This window comes from Peromyscus maniculatus, chromosome X, assembly GCF_049852395.1.
Source record: "Peromyscus maniculatus bairdii isolate BWxNUB_F1_BW_parent chromosome X, HU_Pman_BW_mat_3.1, whole genome shotgun sequence".
NCBI lineage: Eukaryota > Metazoa > Chordata > Mammalia > Rodentia > Cricetidae > Peromyscus > Peromyscus maniculatus.
Window position 1 is genome coordinate 21,830,103 of NC_134875.1, and position 14,361 is coordinate 21,844,463.

The following is a 14,361-nucleotide window of genomic DNA, read 5'->3' on the forward strand; positions in this document are numbered from 1 at the left end:
CTAGGCTGAAACCTAATTTATGGCCTGGAGATGTAGCTCAGCTAGTAGAGTCCTTGCCTAGCATGCATGAAGTCCTGGGTTCAATCCCCCACACTGCATGAAATTAGGCATGGTTGGCACATGCGTGCAGTGCCAGCACTTGAGAGGTGGAGGCAGGAAACCTCAGAAGTTCAAAGTCATTCTCTACTGTTCGGTGGGTTTGAGGCCAGCCTTTGCTGCCTAACATGAGATCCTGTCCTAGAAAGAGAGGGAGGAAGCATTTTCAATATTGGTAAACTTGTGTGTGTGTGTGTGGGGGGAAGATCCTCATAGTGGAATTAATGTTATTGTAAATTTGGGGTAGGGAAAAGCCTCTATGGTAATAGGAAGGAAGAGCAGACATAGCTGTGTTCATCACCATTCAGAGTTCTAATTGAAAAGCACAAGGCCTTCCATGTCTTCTGTACCCACCACATGCCAATTTCATGGAGACTCATTAACAGGAAGAAAGAACAGAAGGTATGCTACCCCTTTGGGAGTTGTTTTCAGTTGCTGGCGATCTGGTACCTCATCCCTCTTCATTACTTCCTTTTAGGGAAGAGGAGCTCTGCTGACATGCTGAGCAGCTGGATGGCTGTGGCTGCCATTTAATGGAGCAGACAGCCTTTTGAGAGGTTCCTGGAGGAAAGCTGACAAACTGAAATTAGGGTGATTTTCAGCTACAGCAGCGACTTGACTTTCTTTGTTGTTGAGCAGGCTGACTATTGTTTAGACAGGGAATCTAAATAGCGTCTTTAAGATGGCTCCCAAAAGGAAGGGCAGAGAAACTGGAGTATTAAGCAATGATGTGGCCCTCCCTGTGATGATACCTCAGTATGCTGTAGCTGGAGCCACTGCTTGGCAAATTCCCAACAGCAACTACCTCTAGCCAGTGAAGCTTCCTGGTGCCCATGCCCAGATCATGGGCGTCACGAACCAAGTGAAAAGGAGGGGCTGGGTGTGACTGGGGATGGAGAGAGTTGGGGCCAGTGCCTTTTCCAGATAGGATGCAACAGGGGCAAATGCAGAAAGCTTTCGGAGGTCCAACCTACAGGGGAAACAAGAGGCTTGCTTTAAATGCCCATAGAATGTGCTAGCATCTTATTCTCTCACTTAACAAAGATTTATGGAGAATCTACTATGTGCCAGGCACTATGATAGGCCCTGGTCATACAGTATTGAATAAAAGAGAAGCATCCCTGTGTCCTTATGAGGCTTATTGCCTCACAGGAGAGATGACCGAAAAGCAAACACACAAGTATTCAGTGTCATCCACTGGGGATTGGTTCCACAATGCCCCTATGAGTACACATTGAAATCTCTTATATAAAATGTTATAGTGTTTGCATATGAGCTTCACATCATCTCCAGATTACTTATAATACCGAAGTCAATGTAAATGTTACACGAATAGTTGTTGTGCTCTGTGACTTAGGGAGTGGTGAGTGGGCTGGGGTGGCTGGACACGTTCAGCACAGTGCAACTTGTTAGAAAACACTGCATCTGCAGTTGCTTGAACCCATGGATGTGGAAAGCTGGCTTTAATTACTAATGGTAATGAGGCCTATGAGTTAGACCAAAAAAAAAAAGTCTCTGCAGAAAAGAAAATACACAGGTAGGGCCTGAGCTGAGATATCAGGATAGACAAATTCTGGATGAAGAGAAGGGAACTGTTCATTTCAGGAGCCAGAAGAAGAGCCTCCAAAACTGAGGAAAACATGGATGTGAAATCTGTTTGAGCATCAGGCTGTTGAAGCTACTGGTCAAGCAGGAAGGAGTTTCTACCTTCTCACTGGCAAGCCCAAGTGCTCTGGGTTTTGTGGGTCTTCAGGTTGGGTTCAGAGATCAACTGGGATGTTCCCAGAGAAGATCCCTGGTGACAGCATGCTTGTAGGTTCAGCCAGCTGGGTAAGATGAGCTTCCAAGAGATTGAGAAAGCCTACAGCCTCAGGGCCTCCCGCCCTGTGACTTGCACTCCCACTGTGGCTCTGGATCTGCCGGGGAGGGGGGGGGGGGGGATGGGGATGCTGGCCTGATGAGAGCTGGGCCGGCATTGGTTAGGGTTAACAGTTGAGGCAACACCCGGCTTTGGGAAAAGTACAGGCAGCAATGGAGGCCGAGAGCGAGAACTGGAGCCAAGGAAGCAGGCCCTGCCAACAACTTCCGTTCTCTCCCTTCCTCCCCACACTGCTGCCCACGGAGAGCCTGCGACTAGTTGTGGTGATCTGTTTGTTAACAATTAACAAAGAAGCAGGGAGCCCCTTTTGGCATTTTTTTTTCTGCCCAGAGGCCCCAGATTTCTCCCTATGAAACTGCCAAATACGCAACTTTGGGTGGATATCTGGCTGCATCCCTTTGAAGGGTTTGTCAGTGCCTAAAATGGAAATTGTTAGAAAGCAGAGGGCGGGTGCTTGCCAGCAACCATGAAATGGCAATGACCAAATCATTTATTTTTGCAATGAAATGTCATCCCCTAACACTACAAAAGCAGATTTTTTTTTTGAGCTTAGAAATACTGACTACCTAGAAAATTCTTCCTAGGCAGACCTGTGTACCACACCCCCACCCACAAATACCCCTCTCTTTCACTCGCCTTGGTCTTACCTCCTAAACTAAGCTGCTTCAATGGATTGGAAATTTCGCTACAACCTGGGACGAATTAAGAGGTTGGCTGATTATGAAAGGTAATCAGACTTCAGGCATCCTATAAAACAAAGAGGAAGTTCATTTGCTTCAAAGATGGTGTGTGGTCGACTTTCTTCCCACATGGGAAAGTTGGTAGGCAGTAATACACTGTACCCCAAAACACAACGTGGATGTTTCAATGATCCATTCAAATCTTCCTATTGTAGCGGCACTTAAGTTTTTCTGTGTGTATTGCCTCAGCTAGCAAGCAAATGAGGCAGGATCTACAATTTGGAACCTTCTAGTTTTGTATTCTGGCACTTTTGTTCTGCACTTAAAAGGAAGAGACTGGAAAATACATTGTGGGTTGACACTAGGGAATGTGGATGATCTGCTGGTATTTCTTTGAAAACAGGCATTAAGCTACTGTTCCTTCGGGCCAGTTCCTGGGAGGCTTCAACCACAAACAAAGCCCCAGGTCTTTCTTCTAGTTTTTCCATATTGACTTCTGTATTGGGATTAGTGAAAATTTATACCACCATAAAATTTATTTTAAAGTAATATTTTATAAGCCTTTGGCTTGAAAGCATTGCAATAACATCTGCACACTCAAAATTAAAAAGGAAGATGGCTCCACTCAGCTTCATTCAAGCAAGCTTTGGGAATTCTCTTTCAATCACAGTCAACAGACCAGTTTTTGAGCAACTTGTTTTTTAAGTAGGCTTTCCTCAGTCATTAGTGTGCTTGTGTGTGATCCATTAAGGTAAGCAGACCTCGTGTAAGAAAAAAATACTGGTCCTAAGAGGGCTGTGAGAGATCGCCCGACAGTTAAGGTTAAGAACAGTTAAGGCTGTTCTTCCAGAGGACAAGATTTAGCACCCATATTGTGCCTACCAACTATCTGTAATTCCAGTCCAGGGGATCCAATGCTCCCTTCCGGCTTCTGAGGGCACGGCCCACACACGGAACACGGACAGACCACCCAAAGGTGGCAGCTGCTTGCTCTGTCACTGCCTTTGAAAACCTAGTTTCTGCCCCTCTGTTAGGCATGACCTTTGGAACAGCCCACTGAAAAGTGTGGCTCTAATACAGGTGAATCTCTCCCCCAGACTCCCTTGTAAGATTAACTCATGAGGGAATAGTAGCCAGCTTTGACATTTCCCGCCCTATCCCAGGCTTTAAAGTGTTCTCTCAACCCAGTCTCTGATACAGTAACCAGGACTCCACATCGGAGCAACTTGAGGCCATGACACTCTTCCCCCAGGAAAGGACCCCTTAAACTGTTTCACAGCTAAAACTACTGTCTTCTGGCCTTTGTTTTGTGGTTGTCTAAGAATTGAGTGGCTGCCACAGGCGTGGTAGAAGTTAGGTTCCTTCTCTCCTTGCTTTGAGCAAGCTGTAAAGTTTTGTTTCCTACTTTCTTTGGAATACAGAGAAACCATGGAGACAGTAATGGGTCTAAGTATCTGGTACCTGGACTACTCTATCGGGTTCAGTTGCCTGATCCATGACCAGAAGCACTGGGACTACACACGTTATTAGCTCTCCCCAAACTCTGATATTTGACTAATCTAATAGACTTACCAGCAGAGAGAAATGTAGCTAAGTTTTCAATAGTTGCTTAGCTCCGGGGAAAGCTATTTTATACAGTGTCCTTTCTCTGTGTTTCCCTTTTAAGAGGAACACCCGACTCATTCCAGGACTATCACAGATCAGCAGGGGGAAAGGTGTTTTCTGGTTTTTCTCTCTGTGAAAGGGGTCCATAGAAACCAAGACCAGCACCAAACCTGGACAAGAGATGCAGAAATATGAGGCAAGTGGGGCAGTCAACTTCATCAGCGCCCTCTTCCCTCCTCCCATGATGCTCGGAAGTGGTGATGAGTGACAGCCAGCATCACTCGCTGGCCTAGAGCATGACAGCAGTTCCTCTGTGTATTACCTGTTTCACCAGGAGAGGTTCATTACCACTGTGCACCTTCGTTTCCTCATCTATAAAATAGGAAATGACCATAATACTGTGCAGTGAAGTAGCAGGGCTAATTATTAGATGTGCAAGTGATGTGCACACAACAATGTCTGATGCACACCCATTAAGTGTTTGGCCAATGTCAGATGTTTTTGACCCTTGGTCTCCTGTATCCAGAGATGCATAGGAGAGTTTATATGGCTACATTATACTGGTCCATCCTCTTCCGGTGTCTAAGATTCTCTGTAGCCTAGAACAGCTCTGTGATCCTGGGCACCCTCTGGCTGCTTCTGGAATATGTGATTTTTCTTCTCCCTGACAGCTAATGTTAGGTTCGTCCCCCTCCGTTCATGAGTCAGCGCCAGTGACCAAAAGAATGGAGAAACTTCTCTGATGAGGGGAGAAAGTGTGGTCAGTGAATCCTCGGGCATCAGCGGTTGTGGCCCACAGTTGCAGAGGCTTTAACAGAACACAGACTGGAGCCCTAAGAGTTGCCAAAGGATTCTTTAGAAAAGAATGTTCCCCAGGGGTACTCCGTGTCTGGGGAGGTCCAAACAAAGAGAAAACAGGCTGTGGTCAGGCACGGGGAAGATGTTTCACCACAGGTGGGAAAAAGATCTAGAAGATTCCCGAAACAGGTTCTGCAGTGTTTTCCCCAGGTAAACTGGGGAAAGAGCAGCTGGCCATCTGTCCCTGACTGTTCCACAGGTCACCAGAGCAGGAAGAGCCCTTCGAAGTGATCTTATCAGAGCCTCTAATTTAAATATGTGAATGTGAAGACCTGGAGAGAGGGGACAATTGCCCTATAGTTATATAGCAAATTATTGACAGAACCAGGATTTAAATCCTAAGCCAAAGATCACATTGTGGCACCATAGTGGTCTCTTAAAGGTACACAGACTGCTGTCTCTGCTCATTCTGGAATGCTCTGTAGTACAAACACACTAAAGAGTAAGCGAGGCCCACCCAGAAGGACTGAAAAAGGTACTGAGCAGTGCCCAGATTGCAATTGCTGTCGTTTGGCCATCCAATTTGGGAGCTCCGGCTGGGCTGTCAAAGGGTTTCAGCCAAAGTGTTCCTCACTCAACTAACTGGTCTTCTTAACTTACCGTTGGAAAGCAGCTGCGGTTAAATCGGAGCTTGCTGACTCAGCCCGTGGAGTAAGGATGACTAAACACAAGCATTTCCTGGGGGGGATGGAAAACATCTCTCCCATGCATCTGGTTCGGGGAGCCTTTCTGAGCAGTCAGGAGCTAGCCCACCATGGGCCTGTGAGGAAAAGCAGCAGGCTGCCCCTGCTCAGCACCAAGGCAGCATTTGCAGATGTTTCCTTTCTTTCTTTTTAAACAATATCGTGGCTGTCACGGCACCATTTTGGTCTGGCCAGCATTTGTGCGGGGGGCCTCCATCTGCCAACTAGTAGAGCCCAAAGCAGAGGGGAGCGGATGTCTCCTCTAACTGGAGGGGCCTTGCACATTCCCCGGCTCAGAGGCCTTCCCCAGGGGTGAATTGGGGCTGATCTGCTTTATCTCAAGGCAGTTTCAATCCCGAGCCCACCTTGAATCATTATGCTGACCGATCTGCAAACAATGTGAGCTGCCTTCTCTCTCCAGGGTGCACTCTGGGGAATTTGCAATCTGGAGTGAAGTTATCATGTTCAGGTCTGAATACCACACAGACATTGGACAACATTAGGACAAGAACATTGACCTTCAGTGGGATTGCGCACCAGCTTAAAGCATTAATCCAGTGAACCCAAAATTTGGATAAATATTTCAAGACTCTTGGCTGAGAGGGAGTCTGCCTCGAGCAATTAGAAAGTTGGAGACACCTGGTGCATTTGGTTGCCTCAGGTTCATTTTGCAGCTTGAGAGTTAGAAAAGGGGGCGGGAAAAGGGAGAGGGCGAACATACTCAGGCATCTTCTGAAAGCCATATATACTGGAACACTGCAGGCATCGAAGAGCCACATCTAAGGGACCTGCCTCATCCTCTCCCTACCCCGTCCCTGGTGCTCCACACGGAGAAAACAGGACCAACAGCCTCAGAATTCTCAGAGAGCCAAAGATTTCTTTTTTTGAAAGTGAGTAACGACTTCTTATTACAATGGGGGAATGTTTGGGGACAAGTAACTTGGAATGATGGAAAAATAGCCTGGGGGAGAAGGAGAGAAAGGAGAGAGGGGGAAAAAGGGGTGTGGGGAGACAGGGCTAGTCCAGTGCTTTGCTGTGCAGCAGTATATGCTTTGAAGTGTTCTTTTGCTCTGCTAAGTCGGTCTCTAAGTCTGTACACACAAAAGAAAACACGCACAGGCTGCATGCAGTACCTGATCATAGCATGGCCTCTCTGCAAGTTTTTCTGAGGACGGAAGAAGGAGAGGGAGCAAGGGAGTAAATGAATACACGACAAAACAATGAGGATTTGTGTGGCTCCTGGGACTGTCGGAAGCTTAAGTGAAATAGTGGTTGTGAGTTGTCATGTGTTCAGAAGCTTACTGGTTAACCTTTTCTGTGGGTTCGTTCGCTTCTGTGAGTCTTCCCTGGCACCTGTCTGAGAGAGGAGCAGAGTAAGTGTCCTTTTCTGCAGGGGGACTGGGACAGGATCTCACAATATTGCGCAGGCTGGCCTAGCACTCACTCTGTAGCGCATGGCTCTGCCTCAATTTCCCAAGCACATGGAAGCGGGACCTTCCATGGGCAGCTTTCACCGCCGTCTACTGGTGGGAAATGAAGCTCAGAGAGGTAAGGAGGTAATGCGTGATGGACTAAGGGCTCTGGGGCCACTGTACTTGCCAACATATCACCTAGTCTCTTTCTTTCAAATCAAAATCTTTAAAGAGCAAAGTGCTGTGGAACATGTGCATCCGGTCTGCGCTTTGCGACTATTTTTGAAAGCCTAAACGTTGGAAGTGGATTAGGAGAAGAAATAGCAGGCTGTGACTAACAATTCTACTAAAGATTACAGTGAGACCTTGTCTCCTCACAACCCAAGAGGCCGGGGGAAATTGTCTTGGAATGACTTGGGTTGGGATTATCTAATATTTTTGTAAAAGAACAATGGGGCCTCTAGTTGGCAAGGAACTCACAGTTGCTATTTGGAATAACATGGGCTAATGTAAGAAGGCTGACTGCCGACTCAGGTAGGTGAGGGAGCCAATGGATACCGAGTCTGCCATTGTCGGGTCCCTGGCCCCTCATGGAGCCAGCAGTAGGAACACACGTGGTCCAATCTATACAGCTTTTACACAGCGCATAGTGACCTCAGGGGCTGGCTGGGCTCTTAAGGTCAGGTAACCCAGTCTCCATCCAATGAAGTCCCCCCTGTCTGTTAAGTGGCTACCCAACCTCTAGTAACAGAAGAAATTTTCTACCCGCTTCTGTACAGTTTCTCCGGCCAGCCCTTAGGGCGGTCGGTCATCTGCGCCTCTCACAGGGAACTGGGGGACGGGATGCTGAGTGTGTATGCATCTCATGCAAGCAATTGGGCATTGAAAACAAAAGCTTTATAAAGCAAAGCCTGGGTTTTGTGCCCTAGGTTGCCTTGTTATTTAAAGGAGTCATTGTTCTCTATTACATTTTAAAGCATAGAATTGGGTTCGCTTAAAGCAGGAGTTTTTAACCTGGGGTCTGTTACTCTTGGATAGCATACAAGAAACTCAATAAATTTCTCTGAAACTATGTGAAAAATTGTGGGTTTGCATTTAGCTTTTCCCCCAGGACAGGGTCCACAACTTTCCTCAAATTCTCAGAGGGTCCATATTCCAAACAGGTTAATAACCATTGGCTTAAAGGGGGTAGAAGTGTAATTGTGTTTATGAACCAGCTGCTGTTTATTCCGAAGCCAGCCTGTTCCTCTCCATTACATGGTCTGCTTCACTTCCTTCTGCTGCCCCTGAAGGAGAAGTACCTATTGGAGTACCCTGGTCTTCTCTTGTCCCCCTTTCACACTAATAGCCATGCTTCCAATGGTTTGGGGATCAGGGAGGGCCAGGACCCTGCTTGGAGGAGTTCAGTGGTTCTTGTAGACTGGAATGAGGAAGTCCTTGGTTCTCCACACCAGCTGCCGTTTCTAAGGTCAACCTTTATTACAAAGGCTGAACTTTAGAGTCACACAGCTGTGTAACCTGGGGCAACCTCAATTTCTTCCTCTGAAAGATGGGGATAATAGCAGAGTTGCTGTGGAGATAAGTGAGATAATGGACGTAATACCCAGGCATATACTAAGTGCTCAGTAAATACAAGGGTCAATAGTGTCTTTCTTTCTGGGGTAGCCAGTTCATGAAGAAAACCCAAAGCCTTTTTCTGAGGGTATAGATACATCTGTGTGGAGCTACCTTCCCTGCCTGGGACCATGCTGTCTATGAGCATGGGAACAAAACTAACAGGACCTTTGTCACTTTCTCAAACATGGCGTTTGGCCCGTTCACCGGTTGTCCTCTGCTCAGAACAGTGGAGGAGCACTGGAACCATGTTTGACTCCTGAGCTCGGAAGTCCTTCATGGGGATTTAGGCTGGGTTTATACAAGATCCGAACAACTGGAGCAGTCAGATGGGCTCCAGACCTCCGGTGGGTGCTCTGGCCCAGCAACACTACTGGTCCAAAGGGTTTCTCACCCTGCTCCTGCCTGCTCCTCAAAACGAACAGCCATGTGAGAGAGGCAGAGCAGCTTACCAAGGCAGTGAAAGATCCATACATGAAAACTATAAAACATTAATGAAAGACATAGATGCCATTAGTGAATGCAAATACCTCCCATGCTCTTAAAATTTCCATACTATCCAAAGTGCAATTCAGATTAGATGCAATCTTTATGGAAATTCCAGTGGCCTTTTTTTTATAGAAATAGAAAAATATCTAAAACGTATATGGAATCATAACAACAACAAAAAAAAAACCATTTTTTTAAAAAGGTCTATGCAACCTTGAGAAAGAAAACCAAAGTTAGAGCCATCATACTTTCTAATTTCAAACTACATGATGAAACTATATTGACCAAAACAGTAGGGTGCAGGCATAAAACCACACACATGAAGAAACAACAAAACAGAACAGAGAGCCCAGAAATAAACCCAAGGGTAGACACTCAACTAATTTCTGATATGAGTGTCAAGAAGATATAATGGAAATGATAGCCTGTTCAGTAAATGATTCTGTGACAACTGAATAACCACATCCAAAAGAATAAAACGGGACTTTTATCTCACATCACACACGCACGTGCGCGCGCACACACACAAATCAGCTCAAAGTTGACGGAATAAGTGTAAGAATTAAAATCATCCAGCTTCTAAGATGAAGCTAAGTGGGAGGACTGCTTGATATTAGCCTCCTAATGATGTTTGAGTCTCGAATCCAGATTCATCTTCCCAGTTCTCAACTGGCCTCTCCGACTCCATTTCTTCTCTTCAGTACTGGGTGTCACTGGTCAGAGTGTGAAAGGTGAGTGGAATGAGGAAAGAGGTAGCTGATTTCTGGAACCTTTGCCTGGGGTCATGCAGATTTACTTCCCTGTAAGAAGCAAGTCCATTTAGGGCCTTTCCTTTTCACCTACATGAGTGGTGCCCTTTCAGTGTAGGAGCATCTGCTCTGCTGGAAGAAATCCAGGTGGAAGAATTTGCATAGCCAAGAAACAGAAAGGTCAGTTTTAGATATTGCTTTATCTATTTATTTATTTATTATTACTTTATTTGTTTGTTTGTTTGTTGTTGTTGTTGTTTTTCGAGACAGGGTTTCTCTGTGTAGCTTTGCGCCTTTTCCTGGAACTCACTCGGTAGCCCAGGCTGGCCTCAAACTCACAGAGATCCGCCTGGCTCTGCCTCCCAAGTGCTGGGATTAAAGGCGTGCGCCACATTTTTTAATTTTGTGAGTGGGGGCAGTGTGCATACCACAGCCCACATGCGTAGGTCAGACAACAACCGGAAAAAGCCGGTTCTCTCCTTCTACCACGTGGGTTCTGGGGATCAAACCCAGGTTATCAGGCTAACCTAACCTATCAGTACCCTAACCCACCGAGCTATCCTCACCAAAGGGTACACAGAGGGGGGCTCTTTGATCTAGAAACCACCCTAACTGGTGAATGTGTCTAGGAGAGATTTTGCACTGTGAAGGAACACGTCCCAGGTTCCCTCTTCAGCCTCTGGGGTTTTACCTGATGTCCCGGGTCTTGTGAAAAACCACCTCCCAGCCAGCACAGGTCTTCTCGAACCTGTTTTGTGATTCGAGAGTGGCCGTTCGAGAATGAGAAGTGTAGAAGTGAGGTCTGCAGAAGGGCTCAGTTCCCTGGCTGCGGCTGAGTGTTCCTTTCTCAGAGCGGAGCATTTCCCTTGGAAATGGGAACAAGGTGGCTTTGTATGAAGAGTCCTGTGAGACTCCAAAGCAAGATTTCAACCTGTTTCCTGTACCGAGGAGGCCCATACCCAACCCAAGGCCCTTGCTTCTGAGTGCAGATTGCTAATAGGAAGGCAGGATCCAGGGTGTGTTTATAGGGGAAGCATGCGCTTGACCATTGAAAGTTACCCACAGAGGCTAAACTCCACATGGGCACTGATTCTCTAGCTTGGGGACATGGCAGGGCAAAGGTGCCATGCTTTCACACTGGTTGCAAGATTTTATTTGAAGAAATTTAAAGGACTATAAGATGACTTTGTTGTCTTTGACTCACTTGCTGAATAGAGCCCTGTTTCTGTATAGATACATTTCCTTATATACAAACGTCTATGTTTGGGAGTCCGGGGCTAAAACCAAGATGTTGATTAATTTTTGTTTTCCGTTGTTTCTCTTGTGTGTGTGGTCTATGTGTGCACACATGTGTGTATGGGGGGGTGTGTGCATGGGAGCGTATGCATGTGAAGACCAGAGATAGGTGTCAGATGTCTTTTCTCAGTTACCCACCAGGTTTTTTACTAAGGGAAAGTCTCTTGCTGAACTTGGAGCTCAGCAGTTCAGCTGGTCGAGCTAGCTAGTTTGCTCTGGAGATGCCCTGTCTCCATACCCTACTCACTGGGATCAAAGATGGGCTACAATGCCTGCCAGCTTTTTTTTTTAATGTGAGTGCTGGAATCTGAACCTCCATCTGCACACTTATGCAGCAAGTGATTTACCATTGAGCCATCTCCCTAGCCCAAATATGTAGCCTAGGCTAGCCTCAAACTTATGATTGGGCATACCCTACTGATATGCACCACCACAACCAACTCTATTGTTTCATTTTGTTCTCTGAGACACAGTCTTACTGAGTAGCTCAGCCTGGCCTTGAACTCATGGTGCTCTTACCTCAGCTTCTTGAGTGCTGGCATTACAGGTGTCTGCTACCATACCCAACATGACTTGGGTTTTCTAGACAGACAAGCGTTTCATTGCAAGTGTGTGTGTGTGTGTGTGTGTGTGTGTGTGTGTGTGTTCTCTATTTTACACATAAAGAAACTGAAGTTAATAGACATTTAGTGTGTACTATATTTTAAATGAGATACTTGTAACATTCTTTAATTGGCTCCTTTTGAAAATAGATTTCTCCAAATTGTTTTATTTTACTTTAAATTATATGTATTTACTTGTGCATGTGTGTACTTGTAACATTCTTTAATTGGCTCCTTTTGAAAGTAGATTTCTCCAAATCGTTTTATTTTACTTTAAATTATATTTACTTACTTGTGCATGTGTGTGCATGCCTGTGTTCTGGGGGCATGTGTGTGCCTTTTCACATGGAGGTCAGAGGACGGTTTGGGGGACTTAGTTTCTCCTTCCACTGCTAGGGGTCTGGGGAATGTAAAATGACCCCGCCGCCTTTGACAGACTTGCCTTTGCTGGATAGCTTCAGGGCTCACGGAAGCCGGTAAGGACACTGCGCATTTCCTCGGATGGGACTCAGGCTCGGTAACGAGGGCCTTTACCCTCTGCGTCGTCTCACCTGCTGTATAATTACCTTCTTTGAACTGACACGTTTCCTGTGACCATTTGCCTAGGTATTGTTCACGAGCAGAACTTGTACGGATGTACAAAAGAATTTAATGGTAACCATTTTTGAGTGCTTTAAGCTGGGTCTGCCATCTAAACATAAATCATTTTGTAGAAATTGTGGCTTTGTGAGGCCAGGATTCCTGCAGTCATGGCATGTTGACTGAAAAACTCAAGCCTACCACTCTCCTACCTGCCGGCTCGACCTGTCATTCCCCACTAGCACTGGAGCCATGGGACCTGCAGTGCTGGTCTAAAAACCTGAGGGCGTGGCCTAGGTGTCAAGAGTGACCCGCTGTGTTGGCAGAGGTTCCGGGAGGAAGCTTGATGTTAGAGCGCAAGTAACAGACTGTGAAAAGGTCTTCTCTACTAGGTTCTGAAAAGCTTTAGGATGATACTAGATCCTTGGAAAAGCCATGACACGTGGGAGATTTTAGAAGGAATGGGAGGCAAATATGAATAATCAGGGGTGGAGGAGATGGCTCACTGACGTCCTCGTCACACAAGCATGAAGAGCTGAGGCTGGATCTCTAGAATCTACATTAAAATAATGCAGTGTTAAAGGGGCAAAACATAGTAAAATGCTAACATTAATATATTTCTCACAGGCAGGCATGGTGGTATATCCCAAATCCATGTTGTCACTCCCCGTATCTCAGAGTACTGTAATCAGGCACCATCTTGAGGGAGGGTGCTATTGTTTGAGACTGAACTACTCTGGGAACCTGAAAACAAGGAACAATCACAAATCAGGAAATCTAAGATGCACTGCCAGAGTACAGTGTCGGGGTGGGAAATAGCCCAGAGTGCGTAGTCATAGAGATGGAGAAGGCTGGGTGTAAACACACTGAGAAGTTTGGGCAGCAGGAGGCCCAGCTGGTGGGAATCAAGAGAGTTGGTAGCTCTGGTCTCTAGGATGAGTTGCAAATGCCATCACCTCATAATATGTGGACAATCTGACTCGGAGTCCATGACAGGTAGATTGGCCTCTAGAGCTGCCTTCCCCGATATCGACTGAAAGTTCTCCAGCTCTCTCCCTCCCGCAAGCTGGTTTCCTGCCAGACAGGGTCAGAAATCTCTGAGACCAGCAGGCAGAAGACTGGGCTTCCTCCAGTCCCCACATCTAATGCAGACCTCCATGCTCTGACTCTTTCCCTGATTCTCTGACACATGCAGGGGAATGCCCTTGGGCTGGGGTATAGGTCTGTGGAGCAAATGGGAACCTGTACAAAACCCTCAAGCTACAAAGCTTCCGGTGCCCAACAGTGGCTCCAGGTGTACAAAGAGGTGAAGCTTCTAAAGGGGTGCCTCCAGTGAGGGGCTGGCAACGCAGAGCAGTTGGTGGAATGTTTGCCTAGCACGCCAAAGCCCTAAGTTTAACCCCAGTACCACACAAAGCTGCCGTGGTGGCCCACGCCTGTAAACCATGCACTCTGGAGGTAGAAGCAGGAGAATCAGAAGTGTAAGGGTATCCTCAGCTCCATAGAGGGTTCAAGGCCAGAAGGGGCTACAAGAAGTCTGGTCTCAAAAATAAAATGATTAAAGGAAAATACAGCACACTGATGCTGAGGGTATATCTTTTGCCAGCCTGGTACTTAGCCCACGTGTAGCCACATCCTGTACATTAAGAACAGAGAAGACGTATAATAGAATTCAGCTACGTCCTACTACACCCCATCCCCGTCCTGACAAATATCAGTATTAGTGAAAGCAGAAAGAACCTTCTCCAATCTTTTCTTGTCTTCTCTTTCTTGTTTTTACTCTTTACCATTTTAGTGGGTTTTATTTTACTTTATTTTC

The 14,361-nt window shown here is 46.3% G+C and overlaps 1 protein-coding gene across 4 annotated transcripts in view; it reads left to right on the forward strand.

Annotated features, from left to right (window-relative positions):
• Plac1 (placenta enriched 1) overlaps positions 1-14,361 on the forward strand; it is a 168,842-nt gene that overhangs the window by 119,012 nt on the left and 35,469 nt on the right. Inside the window, exon 2 of one of the 4 annotated variants that reach the window (XM_076561665.1) lies at positions 6,564-6,691. The exons of 2 other annotated variants lie outside the window; for them this stretch is intronic. The gene's annotated coding sequence lies outside the window, so the exon portion shown is untranslated. Of the gene's footprint in view, positions 1-6,563; positions 6,692-10,172; positions 10,246-14,361 lie in introns of those variants that run through there. One more of the 4 variants, XM_076561667.1, reaches the window with a different exon arrangement.